This window comes from Syzygium oleosum, unplaced genomic scaffold (genome assembly GCF_021117445.2).
Source record: "Syzygium oleosum isolate NSW1041296 unplaced genomic scaffold, Sole_v2.1 Sole_v2.12, whole genome shotgun sequence".
Classification (NCBI taxonomy): Eukaryota; Viridiplantae; Streptophyta; class Magnoliopsida; order Myrtales; family Myrtaceae; genus Syzygium; species Syzygium oleosum.
The window spans coordinates 1,029,109-1,045,304 of record NW_026607496.1 but is presented as its reverse complement, the minus strand read 5'-3'; the positions used below and the strand labels follow the sequence as shown (position 1 = coordinate 1,045,304).

At 41.8% G+C, this 16,196-nt stretch overlaps 1 pseudogene; it reads right to left on the bottom strand.

Moving 5' to 3' along the window:
* Nucleotides 1-5,457: 5,457 nt before the first annotated feature.
* On the bottom strand, nt 5,458-15,541 carry LOC130139494 (acetate--CoA ligase CCL3-like; annotated as a pseudogene).
* Between the last annotated feature and the right edge of the window lie 655 nt (nt 15,542-16,196).

Genomic DNA, 16,196 nt, shown 5'->3' with positions numbered 1-16,196 from the left:
TATTTTCATGGACAACCAAAATATTTTTCATCAGGTCATTTTTGTAAGTGACACGGAAATCATTTTCAGGAAAATGTTTTCTAAATTATTTATTTTTCACGAAACCAATAGACGGAGCATCGATTTTGTAATGAACTTTTTGAGGTACGTGTGTCTTTTGCCCGTGATGTTTTGTGTTTAATCATTTGTTACAAATCTGTGGGCTCGCTCCTTCCTTGAAGACAAATTAAACTAAATATTTTAAATTTCAAGTAGAGTAGGATTACAAATTTCTTTTCTCATCCAAGTGTCTTGTGGGGTCTCATCCTAAGGGGAAAAAGTTACAAAAATTGGGAATCCAAAATCAATTAGTCTTTCACAAAGTTTTTCCTTTGCCTCTGCTTTTTCATGTGCTGTGAACAGTGCCATGAGGTTCAAAAACCAGGTTCTTGAGCGATCCCGTGTTTTAGAAAAACGCAGTGTTCAATGGGTTCGAATGCATCTGGCGTCCCCGGTAATGGGTCGAACCGGACAGATCCCAACCTTGTTTCGGTATGTACATTTTGTCGAGCCAAAATTCGTTTAAAATTCATAAACCTAATGTAATGATGCTGATTCAGTTTTGAATCTTATTCTTTTCTAAATTTTTTGACGATTTACTAATGTAGTCTTTCGAGGTCAATTTTGGCCGGCAATCGCTAATGTGGATACTGAGCAAATTGTCAAAATATTTAAAACTAAATTGATCAAATTGAAAGGTTTAGGATTGAATGTCGTACAATAGGTTTAAAACTTTTCGGACAATTTTCCGAGAGAGGAAGAAACCTTGCCGAAGGCCACGACCACTTCAAATGTAGAGTCTTGAAAATTAGAGATTACCCAATTCTTCTGGCCGTAACTTATACGCTTTCCATCCATATTGCAACTATGGTATCTTCAAATAGAGATGAAATTCTGTTTGTTTCACTAAAAATGTGACGATTCTGGAAAATATTTTCCAAAAAGCCATCCAGGAAAATAGCACAATTTTACGGTATTTGGCTGAAATCTTAAAATGTCCCAGAAAATATTTTTCGCTATTTGGTTAGATTTTCCTCTATGCACTACTTTTAATAATTTTTTATTTTTTAAAATAGATTTTTCATTATTTTTTAATTTTCTTTTTTCTTGGCTTTTTTCTTTTTCTTCCCTTTTTCTCCTGTCGAAAAATATGTTTGGTGATAGAAAGTGAAAAGCTGAAAACATTTTCTCCACTTTTGAAGGTATTTTTACATTGTCAAAAAATAATTTTATTAACTAATTTATTTTTCGTGAATTGAATGTCAAAAAATTTCAAAAATATTCTTTTAAAAATTAACTTGCGTAAAACGAAAGGAGTTGAAAATAAAGATGAAGCATCTAGCACTTCAAATCCGTCATTGACATGATAGGCTTGTCGGAATTGCCAGCTGGAGAACTCAAACGGCTTGCGGCTGAATTGACTCGTGTGATAATGACCATGAACTATTCCATCGCCAGAACGGGAAAAAAAAAGAAACAATTATGTCGATTTTTTTTGCATATACCATTATAATCTTCTCTATCTATCTATTCATATAAAAGGAAAAAAGCCATCAAAAATTCTAAATTATGTTTACTATGATATATTTATCCCATAATTTTTTTGTGATACCAAAAATTTCAAACATGTACTCATGTGACACATTTACTCTCAACTTTTTTTAGATACAAAAAATACCAAACTTATACCCGTTTTACACATTTAGCCCAAATTATTTTTTTATGACATCAAAAACTCTAAATTTGTACTAAGTAATTTTGGGGTAAATGTGTCATACGGATACAAATTTAGGGCTTTTGGTATAAATGTGTCACATAGGTACAAATTTGGGGTGTTTTGTGTCACCAAAAAAAGTTTGAGGTAAATATATCGGAGTGAGCATAATTTAGGATTTTTGGTGGCCTTTTCGTTGTATAAAATTTTAAGTTCACTGAATTTTCTAGCAATGGCAGCTGTCGTGACCAAGGAAGAGACTTATAGCATCCTCTGTTGGTAAGAGTGAGTATTTCAATTATCAGATCTTACTTTTGTAAATTGAAGAAAAATGAAAGTAAATGTATGAACTGTTATTATTCCATCTATCGATCTATATCCATACTATGCATAAAGTCAACTTTCGAATTCAGTGTCCCCTTTTCATAGAACCAAAGCACTATTATCTCTTCTCAATGTAGAAAAAGTGAAGAGAATATTATGTATAGTTCATTAGTAATCGAAATTCGACATATCCCGGCTACCATCGAGGAGAAGTCCCTATTGTGTTTTAAGAATGACAAAATATTCGAAGTACACAGACATGTGTATTTGGATGTCCAGGAGGTACTGTCTCTACATAGACAGATTCATATACAAAGTGTTAGCAACTCGACGTCTATGAGCGCGGAAGGTTCTTGTGCTCTACAGAACGTGAACAAGATACGGGGCGTGAGATATGTTGATGACTAAAGAGACCTTGCAAATGTTGAACATGCACGTGAGGTGTGTTCATATCCAACAGGACATTGTGGATGGTGAATAAATTAGAGGATGTGTGATTGTCAAATAATTTGGATGGACCAATAGAAGGTGAAGAGACTGGAGGCATGAAGACATCAATCATTGGAAGGAATTTGCAAATGGTGAACAAACTAGACAACGGGTGATTGTCGACGAGTTTGGACGGACCAAGGAAGCGCTAAAGAGTCTACATAACATAAGGACGTCAATATGCTTGGAGGTACTAAATGTAGAAGGAGAACAAGTTTGGGTACGTAGAAACTCAGATGGACCTGACTAAAGAAGGCGTTTACGCAACTAGAAAGAGTGGTGGTTCTACCACGAGCCTCTACCATCTTGGAAAAAGATCCAGACTCTTTGACCTGAATTCAAATTCGGCGTTTTACAGCTTGTTTTGGACGAGGAAATCCACAGATAGCGGGCTGGAGAAGACTAGAACAGTTTAAAATATGGGGGCACGCAATAGAGGATAACAAACCGCGGCACAAACAAATTGATTATTTTGGGAAACTGTCTTTATAGAGCTGCAAAGATGACATTTTGCGACTCCCGATGGTAGATTTAACAGCTACTAGTGGGATTTGAATTTCAAATGATCATTTGAGATATCGTAGCTATAAAACCAACGCATGAGAAGTAGTGGAGTTGTGGGAAAGAATAAAAAAACTAGAGTATTCTCCCCGTGTTCATTCTCTCGTTGTTTTTTTGTATGGAAGTTTTGTAAAACTGATTGTATTTCCCTATAGAAGTCTGAGTATTTGTATTCAGAGAAGGGAGTGTTAAGTCTAACGCGATAGTTAGGACGCGTTTGGTAACGTTTCTGTTTCTGGAATCAATTTCTTTTCAGAAATAATTTTTTTCTATTTCTATTTCCTGGATGAGTTTTTGAGCAAAAGAATGCGTTTGATAACTGCACAAAATTTCTACTCCTGAAATAGAAAAAGAGCAGAAATGCATTTGGTATAACCAAAAAAATTTCTATTCCCAATTTTTTGCATTCAAATCTATATCATTTATTTAACTATAAGTACAAGTTATAAGTGAAAAAAAATCAATAAGCATGGTTTATTGGTTTGTCTAATCCTTTTTAGGGGTTTAAAACCCCTTTTAATCCCTAAACTAAGGAATCTTCAAAAATACCACTTGGGCACCTCAAAAAATTTAAATTTCACTTAAAGTGGGTGGCCACATGTATTTTAAGCTATTTTGTGAATTTTTTTATTTTTTTGGGGTAAAATTTATTAAAATTTTTTACTTTCCCTAAATCTGTTTCTTTTTATTTTCCAGAAACTTTTTTATGAACTTTTTTAAATTTTTTTCAATTTCGGAATTTTGCAAATTTTTATGGGTTTTCTGAGTTTTTCTGATTTTTATGGATTTTCTGAGAATTTTTCTGATTTTTATGAATTTTTGGAATTTTTTAATTTTCTAATTTTTTAGGGATTTTTCTGAAATTTTTCTAAATTTTTATGAATTTTCAGAATTTTTTTAATTTATTCTAAGCCATTTTGTGAATTTTTTATTTTTTTATTTTTTTGGGGAAAAGTTTATTAAAATTTTTTACTTTCCCAAAATGTGTCTCTTTTTATTTTCCAAAAACTTTTTTATGAATTTTTTAAATTTTTTAAATTTCAGAATTTTGCAAATTTTTATGGGTTTTCTGAGTTTTCCTGATTTTTATGGATTTTCTGAGAATTTTTCTGATTTTTATGAATTTTTGGAATTTCGGGAATTTTTTAATTTTTTTATGAATTTTTTTTTATTATTCCCGTCGGGAATGGACCAGACCGGTGCTTTGAGACAGTCTACAGATGACGGAAGATGGAGGAGGAGCTGAGACCGCGGCTTGAGGACCGGACCTTTCTATTTCTTTTTTTGTTTCTGAGAACAAAGAAGTAGAAAAAATCTACTTCTTATTTCTGTTCCAAATCTATTTCTTGGCCATTTTTTTATTCTAGAAAATAGAAAAATAAAATGCATCACCAAATAGATTTATGTTCTTTTTTTGTTCCAGAGAACAGAAGAACAGAAAAATAAAGAAGTAGAAACGTTACCAAACGCGTCTTAGTATATGTAGAAGCAAAGTAATAAGTAGAAGATGCTATAATATCTTAAAAATTACATAATAAATTTTGGCCTCAAATTTGAACTGTTCGAGTTAGGAGAGTGCATAAGCGGAGTGAAAAGATCAAACCACTATAAATTACGTGCTTCGCATTCCTTGCACTTCTTTATAATCTATTGATACAACAAAACTATTTCTGCATATGCAAGACCTTTCTATGGCACAAGTGCACATTTTATGCGCTATTCGACACTTACTCATGAAAAAGTTTCGAGATTCCTTAAACAACCAATTCATCCCTCTCTTAGTTATTTGTGCCTAATTCGTTTATCAACTACCAAACAAATCTCATAGTTCGATATGTATATATCCTCACTTTTGAAATTCACATCAATATTTTCTGCTGAAAATCATCCAAATCCGTCTCAAGTCAAGCACGCGCATGGTTGGTACGAAGGAACTACTTATTATGAAGCCAACTTTCAAATTTGGTATCCACACTCCAAAACCCATAATGTACTCAATGGTCCATTATCCTTTGAAGGCAAGAAAAGGTATTATGAAATTTGAGTACTATACTTTTAATAACAAAGAATGGTAAGGTACGAGTCTCTATTGCTTTGGAGGGAATATGGTTAAGCAATTTCTTGTCACAAACTTAAAGTCTCCAATTAAGATTGCTCTTTGATGCCCGTACCCATTTGGTCAAATTTTATATCATTTTAAACTTATAATCTTGAGCAATCGCAAGTAACTTTTTATATAGATTTTATTCACTAAGAGCACAAAATAGATAGCGGAATGGTTGAGGTCTAGTTCTGTTTAAAGCACAGTTACAGTAGACCCCGGGCTCCTCCGCAGCCCGTCATTGCTACGTGGTTGTCTTACTCAACTGCGCATGTTACCCATTACTTCAACCTTTGATTTGCTCTTTGTTCTCGTTTTGAATTCGAGAGATCAGACCCGTCTCAACCATGGCGCCAATCATGACTTGACATAGTTGACAGGTTCCATTTCCTTTGCCTTAGCAAGTGCTTCTGTATCTTCCCGGTTGCCGTCTTCGGCAGCGGCCTGAAGACGACGGACTTCGGGATGCAATAACCCGGCATCTTCTCCCGGCAAAACTTCATTATGTCATCCGCTAACCGCCGCTCATCAGACGTGTCCACTCCCTGCTTAAGCGTCACCCAAGGACAAGGGACTCTCCCCATCGGCTGTCGGGCCTCGCCACCACAGACGCCTCCAAAATCGTGGGATGAGTGTATAACGTGTTCTCAATCTCTATGCTACTTATGTTTTCACCTCCGGAGATGATGATGTCCTTTAACCTGTCCTTGATTTCGACGTATCCGTCCGGATGTTTCACGTCGAGATCCCCGGTGTGGAACCACCCACCTGCAAAAGTCTCCTCGTTGGCTCTCGGGTTCTTTAAGTAGCCTTTCATGATTGTGTTGCCCCGCATCACGATCTCTCCGATGGTTTTGCCGTCGGCAGGGACGGGCTTCATGTCTTGAGTGCTCACGACGTCGAGGCCATCGAGCGCCATGCAACGAACGCCCTGGCGCGCATGGAGGCGGGCTCGATGTTCTGGTGGCAGCGAATCCCACTTGGGCTTCCATGCGCAGATCGTGGAAGGACCGGACACTTCGGAGAGGCCGTATACGTGCATGACGCGGAAGCCCTTTTGGGACATTCCTAAAAGAACAGAAGGTGGCGGGGCGGAGCCGGCGGTCATTACGTGGACGGTGTGAGGGAGAGGGAGAATAGTTTCTTCAGGGGTGGCGTTGACGATGGTGTTCAAAACCACAGGCGCGGCGCAGAAGTGAGTCACTCCATGTTCGGCGATAGCCGAGTAAACTGCCTTCGCTGTTACCTGAGGAAGATAAGAAGACATGAAAAAGAGGTTTGTCTCTGTCAAGCAAGCGAGAAACAAGAAGTTTGGTTTATATTATACACAATGGAGAATTACCAAAAAAAAGTCTTAAACCTTTATTTTTTTTGGCCAATTGAGACTTACACCTTATGCATTTGTGTTAATTCAGTCCATCCGATCAATTTTGGTCGGAAATCGCAAATATGAACACCGGTGGTCCTATGTGACGCGGGCGATGCTGACGTGGACATTTTTAAATAATATTTTAATAATTTTTCGATTTTCTTTTTCTTTTTTTTTTCTTCACTTCTTCCTCTAGCCAGTCGGGGTACCTTGGCGACTGGCTAGAGGTGAGTGTTGGCGAGCTTGATCTCGCCGGCTCGGCGATTGCAAGGTTGAGCCTCCTCCCCCAGCCATGGCAAGGCTCGCCCCCGCTGGCCCTTGCCTCTGGCTAGTCGCCGCGGAAAAAGGTAAGGAAAAAAAAGAAAAAGAAAGAAAAAAATGAAAAGGAAAAAGAAAATAATAAATAAATAAAAAATATTAAGATATTATTTAAAAATTGGCCGGATAGACTGAATTGAGAAAAATGCATATGTTTATAACTCAATTGGCAAAAAAAAGATTTATGACTAAATTGACACAATTATAATAAGTTTAGAATATTTTTATTAATTTTCCCAATACATAATCCCTCCTAAACAATATCATATCTTTAGAATCGCTCCTTTTCCCTTCTTATCCCTCCTTGTCCCTCCTACCAAACTATGTGTAACGTCCACTTGCCCCCACCTACCGAGGGAACTTAACAGACAGTAACGTAATTATATGCAAATAGGGTTGCTATGGTTATCGGGCAAGAAACATTATTTTTTTTTTGTAAGGTAAGAATATGTATAACTTTTCACAACACCAAGTACAACCTAAGCCCAAACCAGCTCATGACCATATTAGGACATAGTAATGTCCATACAAGGTCAAGAGGGTCCAGCAGGAACTATACAACAAGCCGGAGGACGGCTAAGAACATGGAAAATAGAAATAAAAAAAACAAAGACAACCAATCCAGTAGCGGGATGGAAGGGCGACGTCAAAACTCCGGAGACCCGTTGGAGAGAGACACTTAGGAACAGTGGAGCAAAGACTACCCAAAGATAGAAGGAGGTAGGTCCCACTTCCTCTGTAGAATGCGGTTCCTATATGTGTCCTCAACTCTCCCCATAGAGATGGCCTTGTCCTTGACGACTTTGAAAAGATGCTTACGCATGCCAGGGATAAAGACGCTCTTATTCCTGAAGATCGCATTGTTCCTTTCGGTCCAAATAATGTGACATAAAGCCCCAAAGGAAAATCTAGAGATGCGGTGAGCAAACGAGGATCCTCCGCATACTTGCATCGCCCACATAATATGATCTTGCCAGGGACGGTTGCGCCAGGGTAGATTACATTTTGTCGCCCAAAGAGAAGCCAATCTACTGGTGGAGGCGCATTCAAAGAAAAGGTGGTTGATTGAGTCTGGTGTAGGACCACAAAAAGCGCACAAGGCATCGTCAATCCTGTGATTATGTAATAGGAATACCTGGGTAGGTAGCCGGTTAAGAGATATTAGCCATAGAAGAAAGGCATGACGGGGAGCTATGTGTCGGTCCCAGATGAAGGAATGCCAAGGGGTTGGATGCCATTTCCTTCGGATATGATTCCAAGCACGATTGACAGAGAAGGATTTAGATGGATGAGGAGTCCGGACGAAGTTATCCATCGTACTGTCCATAAAGATCGGAGTGGCATCCCTCCAACTCATAATAGTGGCCAGGGTATTAGATGGTTGCCAGGAGCCTTCATAGAAGGACCGTAATGTAGTCTCCCGAGGAATGCGCGACTGGTAGATCTCGACATCGCTAAAGAGAGGGTAGAGCGGCCCCCTATTGTGCCAGCAGTCAAACTAGAAAGAGACAGATCGCCCATTTCCAATATTCCACCGGAACATAGTTTGGGCAGAAGCGCGCATATCAAGGATTTTCTTCCATGTCCAGGAACAGAATGTAGGTTTGGACACAATCCAGAAATTAGCCTTCTTTAAAAAATTAGAGTGTATCCATTTACACCACAACGATTCTTTGTCAGTGAAAAGAAGCCAAATGTGCTTTAAAGTCATAGCATTATTGTATTCCTCAAGTCTCCGGATGCCTAGTCCACCTTCCTCTTTGGGTAAGCATACAGCCTTCCACGCTACTTTAGCACCACCAATCCATAGGAACTGTCGCAGAACAGCCTCAATACTATGCAATACTGATTTGGGTAGAGAAAAGATGGTGGCCCAGTATACTTGAATGGAATGCAAGACCGACTTTATAAGCTGTAGGCGACCAGCAAAGGAAAGAAAGCGTTGGGACCGGGGAACGGGCACGAGCCGTGATAGAGTCAATCAAGGCTTTACAGTCCATCTTACGCGATCTAGTTGAGATAATAGGCACACCAAGATAACGAAATGGCAATGTACCTCTTTGAAACCCGAGGCATTGAATTAGCTGGTCATGCAACGCCCGAGTCCCTCCCGAGATGAAGATATTGCTTTTCGCCTTATTCGGTTTTAAACCAGACCAATCAGAGAACAAGAGGAGAGATTCATTTATCGGTTGAACCCGACCTCAAGTGACCTTCGAGAACAACGACACATCATCCGCAAAGAAGAGGTGCGATAACCGGGTCTTTTTGCATCGCCAAAACCAGTGGAAATCCGGCATATCAGTTTTAGCCTTTAGAATGCCCGAGAAGATCTCCATAACCAGAATAAAAAGGTAAGGTGATAGACGGGCTCCTTGGCGAATGCCCCTAGAGCTCCCAAAGTAGCCATGCAATTCCCCATTAATGGAAACTGAAAATTTAGCTGTCGTAACACAAGCCATCACCAGCTTGGTAAAGGAGACAGGAAAGTTGAAGGCCAATAAAGCCTTTTCTAAGAAGCTCCAGTCAACAGTGTCATATGCTTTTTGGAAATCCACTTTAATAGCACACTTGGAAAGATAAGGCCGGTGGTGGAAATCCGCCAAATAGCTCTTGGGCTATCAAGATATTGTCACACGATCCTTCGTCCTTTAACAAACGCCCGATTAGGCGGGGCCAATTAGTGATGGAAGGACACGCGCTATCCTTCTAGCCAAGATCTTGGAGATACACTTATATAAAGTATTGCAACAAGCAATAGGACGGAAATCCGACATAACTGAAGCGTTTGGGGATTTCGGAACAAGAGTGAGAATGGTGTTATTGATCTCTTTAAGCATGCATCGTGATTCAAAGAAATCTCTTACTGCTATAAGAGTGGAGGGTCCAATGATCTCCCAGCTAGATTTAAAAAAATCAATATTATAACCGTCCGGTCCAGGGGCTTTTCCCTTAGCAAGCGAGAAAAGTGTGGACCGGATTTCCTCATCTGTGACCGGAAGCGCCAACAAGTTCCTTTGATTCTCATCAAGGACCCGGCCAAGGAACATACCTATCTCGCTAACAGAGGGCCCAGTGGAAGCAGGAGCACCGTTAAGTAGATCCTGGAAGTGATTCACAATATGAGCCCTGACCGCCTGAGGTTCAGTAACTAAAGACCCTTCATCGGTTGAAGTCGAGAGTATTCGATTTGTTACACGCCTTTTGTTAACAAAGTGGTGAAAATAATGCGTGTTTAAATCTCCTTCTTTGAGCCATCGAATACGGGATTTCTGCCTGTAGAAGGATTCCTCCTGCATTCTCATCGTAGAAAAGGATCGTGTGAGCTCCGCTTCTCTATCTTGGAGCCTCCGGTCAAAAGGGTGTTGCTCAAGGGCCGCCTGAACGGCGTAGAGATCAGATCTAAGTTGATCGCTTCTTATAGAGATGTCAGAAAAGAAACTCCTGTTTAGTTGTTTCAACTTCTATTTAAGCACTCGCAGTTTACAACAAATAATATACATATGTGTACCGACTACCTGTGTATCCCAAGCTTGCTTCACAAGTTCCAAGAAATTGGGATGAGAAGTCCAGAAGTTGTAAAACTTAAATGGTTTCTTGGAATTAAGTGACGAAAGAATTTTTACCACCATGGGAGAGTGGTCTGAAATCCCAGGAGAAAGAAAACTGACTTCCGAGAAGGAGAACTGTTGCATCCATGTGTCATTTGCGAGTACTCGATCAATCTTGCGGAGTTTTCGGCTATCACCAGAAGAATGGGTCCAAGTGTATCTAAACCCCACATATCGAATATCGTCCAACCCCGCCTGGTTTAGACACTCCCCAAATTCATCGAAAGCCGGAATCCAGGGAGTAGTGCTACCCACTCTATCAGTAGGATCTCTGATTGCATTAAAATCCCCGGCAACAACCCACGGTAAGTCGCAAGAGGAGATAGAAACAAGGTCAGTCCATAACGGACGCCGTTTAACAAAAGAATGCTCGCCATAAACAATTGTAAAGAGGCAAAGTTTATTCATATTCAGGAGCCTAAGCTAAACATGAATCAGTTGGTCGGAAGAGTATAGAAAACTAGTTTCCAGCTCATCAGGGTTCCAGCCAAACCAAATCCTACCAAGGGGAGAAGAATCGTAGTTAGCTTTCCAGCACCAGTTACCACATAAACCTCACGAAATCCCATCAAAAAAGAGAGTCTTTAACTTTAGTTTCGATGATACCGATACAAGAGAGGCGGTTGACCCTGATAAAGGTACGAATTTCCGCTTGTCTTAGGGGACCTACTAGTCCCCTTATGTTCCAAATACCAAAAAACATTACAGGGATAAGAGATATTATCTCCGAGATCTCCTAGACCTCCTCTTCTTATCTTTCTTCTTTGAGGAGGACGGGCCGGGGATCATACCGAGGCAGCTTATGCTAGGGATCGGCCCCATGGGGGCCTTGGATGGATCCTCCGCAGTTAGGGAAGCCAAGGTTCGAGAACGTGTAGTTGGGGGGGAAATAACAGTCGGTTCTCCCTCCAATTGTTCTTCCGAGTCACTATTTTCTCCCCCGGCGTGTGAGCTAGAAGAATCTGCAGAGGACGTATGAGAATTAATATCAAAGTCCTTAAGTTGCTGTTGAAGACGTCCTTGAGGACCAGAGGCAGCCAAGGGGAGTGTCACTGCGTTAGGTCCTTCCAGGAAGTTCAGAACAGGCCTAAGCGAGTCCTGGTCATGAGCGGGATGCAAACCATGCGCCAGGGGAAGGCCAGGTGCAGTTTTGGACACACCAGGGCCTGCTGGGCACGGAACAGGGGAGGAATCCAGAATCTGCTGAACCAGAGTGCTTGCTGGACACCGAGAAGAAGAAGGGCCAGGACCTGTCTCAAGGTTCTTGGAGTTGATCAGGTCGATTCTGACTGGGTCTGGTTCAGCAACCGAGTCCACAGCAGATGGCAGAGGGACAATCGACCTGGCAGTAGGAGGCAGAGGAACCTCTACGTCCATGTTGCGATATGGGGTGTGTTGCCGCTGTTCTGAGGGTAGAGCAGAAGATGAATTACCTTTTTCCTCTTGACCAAAGTCCAGTCGTCTGCTGCTTGGGACCGAGAGGCAGGCTCAGGTCGGGATTCAGTCTGATGAGGGGCACAATCAAAGCCCTTAGTTCCCGGTTTGTGGCCAAAAATTCCGCACGATGGGCATACAAGCGGTTTCCATTCATATTCAACACTTATCGAGTTTACTTCACCATCCCACCTGAACTTGACGGACTCCAGTCGAGGACTAGTGGCTGAAATCTCTATGCATACTCGGGCATAGGATATTCTGGACAGCTGTTCAGTTTGTGCATCCACATAAAGTGGTTTGCCGATTGCACTAGCAATGCGCCCAATGCCCGCCGGAGACCAGAGGGAGAAGGGGATGTCCCTTAGCTTGACCCACACCGGGATTGAATCCAGCTTGCCCTTCTTAAGTGTCATTTTTGGATGCCACTGCTGAAGAAGTAAGGTGCAACTAAAAATTGATACCGGCCCCATATCTAGGATCTTCTTGCGAAATTCAGCATTAGGAACACGGAGAAAGTAAAAACCATTCTCATGCAATTTAACATCGACTACTTGGTCGCCCCAGGACTTTTTTATAGCCTCTTCAGTCAACTTAAAAGGGACTTTCTTCCCTATGTAGTGACCGACTAGGCATTCCAGCCACCTCGGACTCTCTGCAGCAGCAACCTCAGGTGTTATGTCGACAATGATCTCACCATTTTCAACTAAGGGAGGGACATATGCCAGGTTGTACCCTTTTGTCAAGGCCTTAGCCACATTAGCCCAAGATCTGGACGCCTGAGCAGGAGCAGGTTGAGTGCTTGAGCTCGGCCTCTCCTTATTGGCGTGGCCTGCAGCAAGTGTTCTAAGATCGGTACCAGCAGGAGGGCTAGCAATGTGGGCATGTCTAGGGGTATGCCGACTTTTGGAACGACCTCTGCTGCGACTACGCCTAGCATTCCCTTTATGGTCAGGTCTGGAACCAGGAGGGGGGCTTTTTCTAGTGAAAGCAACCGCTTTCCCCCTAGGCTCAGCTGTCTTAAAGGAAGCAGCATTTTCATTTCCAGGCATTCTGCTCACTTCAGAACCTACAACCGTCTGATGGCCTTCCTCAACAGGGGGTTCAGTTGCTATAACAGGGGATGGTTCAGACATTGTATCCTCCTCCAGAGGGAACACACCACTACCACCAACCAGTTACTACCACCAACCAGTCAACCCAACATCAGGAAACCAAAACAGGCAATAATCCTAGCAGGTATCCTACGCACCAGCATAAATGCAACTACCACACGCACAACTTCCACTCCAACCAGAGAATTACCTTCAGGAAGGGATGGCAGAGAGAGTGCTCAGCTTGGTCTGATTCAGCAAAGAAGAAAATCCAGCCTCAGAATCGGGAGAACAGAACCAGCGAAAGAACACCACCAGAGGAATTTTCAGGTCTGGTAATCCGCCCACTAAACTGAAACAGAAGTAGAATTCTTTGGAGGGGAAGGAAGAAGGGAGCCCAAGGGACCTTGCCTTCAACAACCAGCTCCAATCACGACCGGAAACAGCCAGAATCCATCTCACTTCGTCGGATGAACAGTAACCGCGAAGGAGATTCAAACCAGAAGAACAGATTCAGATCTGGAAATGCGTCCTCAACACTGAAAAGGAAGAGGATTCCTTTGGAAGGGAGGACGAGGGGAGCCCAATGGACCTTGTCACCAAGACTCAGCTCCAATCGCCACCTGAATCAGCCGGAATCCACCTCACTCCGGCGGGTGAACAGTACCAGCGAGAACCACAGAAGGGAGCATTTCTGCCCGAGTGAACAGTACCCGCGAAATTTGGTGTTGTGTTTTCTTTGGCAAGAAACATTATGTCAGTGATTGAAATCAATAAACTCGACTTGATCATAGTTCATGATATTGGCAGCCATTATGGAAAATTTCGAGATTGTGTCCCTATGACTTGGGCTCAAATACGCATGTGAGGACAGAACGTTCTCATTTGATCCAAACAACCTACAAGATTTAAACCTTCTGTGTCTAATCAACGAAGTACACGGATGATGACTCGGGCATATATAAGCTAGAGTCGACATCAATTGATCCACAGGACATTCGAGATATTCGATACCCTATTAGGGTTTCTTTCTGTAAAAACCATAGTACTTAAAAGCAGATAATCCTGGATTAACCCAAACGAAACATTTCACTTATGCGTATGCTTCGAATGATGTTGTGCATCTCAGGCAGCAAATTGTCAACCAAAATTGTGAAAAAGAAGCAATTTCTGAACCTTGAAGCTTGACCTGTCTGAGGCATATGCTGGTTCCACAAAGAGCAGCCAGTGACCAGGCGAAACACCAGCCATCACAATGAAACATAGGCAAAGTCCACAAGTAGATGGCTCCTTCATTCATCCCCCAAACAAGAGGGCTATGTATGCACATTAGGTATGCGCCTCGATGGCTTAATACCACTCCCTTAGGACTGGCGGTTGTGCCGGAAGTATAGCCGAGACTAATGCTCTGCCACTCATCTTCCGGCGGTTTCCAGGCGAATTCCGGATCGCCGGTTTCCAAAAATTTCTCGTACTCGATTGCCCCTTTTCCTAAAGCGCGTTCGAGTTTTCCGGGGTCGCAGCTTCCTTCGGCTATGACTATCAGAAGTGGAGGCTTATAGTCTTTCTCGCTCTTCTCTGCTAATATCTGCAGAGCTTCCTCAGCCACCGGAAAGAATTCTTGGTCCACCATTACCACGGCAGAAGATGAATGGTCGAGAAGAAATGCAATCGTCGGCGCATTAAGACGTGTATTAACACAATTTAGTACAGCTCCGGCCATGGGAACTCCAAAATGAGCTTCATATATGGCAGGCACATTCGGCGCAATCAGTGCAACCTGCACAGCGCTACCCACACAGGCAAAAAGTGAGCAGCAAGCATAGAAGAAAGGAGAGAGAATCACGGTGGACGCCCGAAACAATAATGGACACACAGTATAACAAGCAAAGCAAATTTTGGACACAAGGACTTCCGCATGATTCAAACGTTCCAAGTGAGTGGCTGCGGATTTATATCACCAAAATCAACCAATCATCACCAACCAAATGAGAATCCGATCCTCCATTGGTGCTCGTATCGATCGAAGAGTCTTAAAAACCAGTAAAGAAATCGCAATTCATGAGAATCGAAGACGCAATTACATAAAATAGGCTATTCCATGATTTCGATTCCTCATCAAATTAAAGCCGAAAGAAACAGGAGCTCCTGGCATTAGAACCATCTCTCACCATCATTGCCAGAAACATGGGAAACGAAGATAGACGAGTAATTTCAGGGAATGAGATAGCGCACCGTGCTACCGATGCCGATGGAGCGCCTGGAGAGAGCGGAGGCCAACCGGCAACATCGCTGGTAAGTCTGGAGCCAAGTGAAGGTGACCGGGCCGTGGACCAGCGATCGCCGGTTCGGGTGAACTGTCGCAGCCCGCTCCAGGAACCACAGCGGCGTGAGAGCCAAGAAGTTCGCTTCGTTCTTCGGCAGATCGTCTGTGTCCCTCACCATCGCCTCAGTCCCTCCCTCTCCCCCGGGATGTCTGTATCGATGTCACCCTCACTCTGCTTTTGGAGCACGACGCGACGCACTTGCTTAAATGGGAAAAGAGGCCTGTGCATGAAGAACCTCTACGTCCATATCGCATATTCCCCATGATACCCTCCCCTAAACATATAGTCTCATTTAATAGCACAGGGACAAATTTGACTTTTCCAAACATCTTATATAGCTCGTAGATTGGGAACAACTTAGTTTCTAAACATAGCTTCTGTAATTAAACATGTGTTTTCTATGCACAACCACCTCTGCCATATGCATGCATAGCCCGTTACTTGAGCCATATTTTCTTTTATAGAAAAAATTCTACTTATTATCTCCGCACTTTTATGATGATTTTTTTCCCGTTGATTCACATGTTAAGAGTATAGTAGAGCAATTTCTTCAAACTTCAACCCATCAAATATTTTATAATTGAAGAGAACTTGAGTTACAAAAGTTGTTCTTTCCTTAGTTATAATTTTGTATCGTTAGGTCTAAAATTATGATTCTCTCCTCCTATTAGAAAAGCTTAATGCACCCACAATTAATAATTAATTAATGTTTCAGGAGTACATTAAGTAAACGATAGATTTATATATGTGATATTCAAGTGTCATTGGTTTTCGACATCTTTTTTGGTAAATGAGAGCCATTCCATTTGATAGAG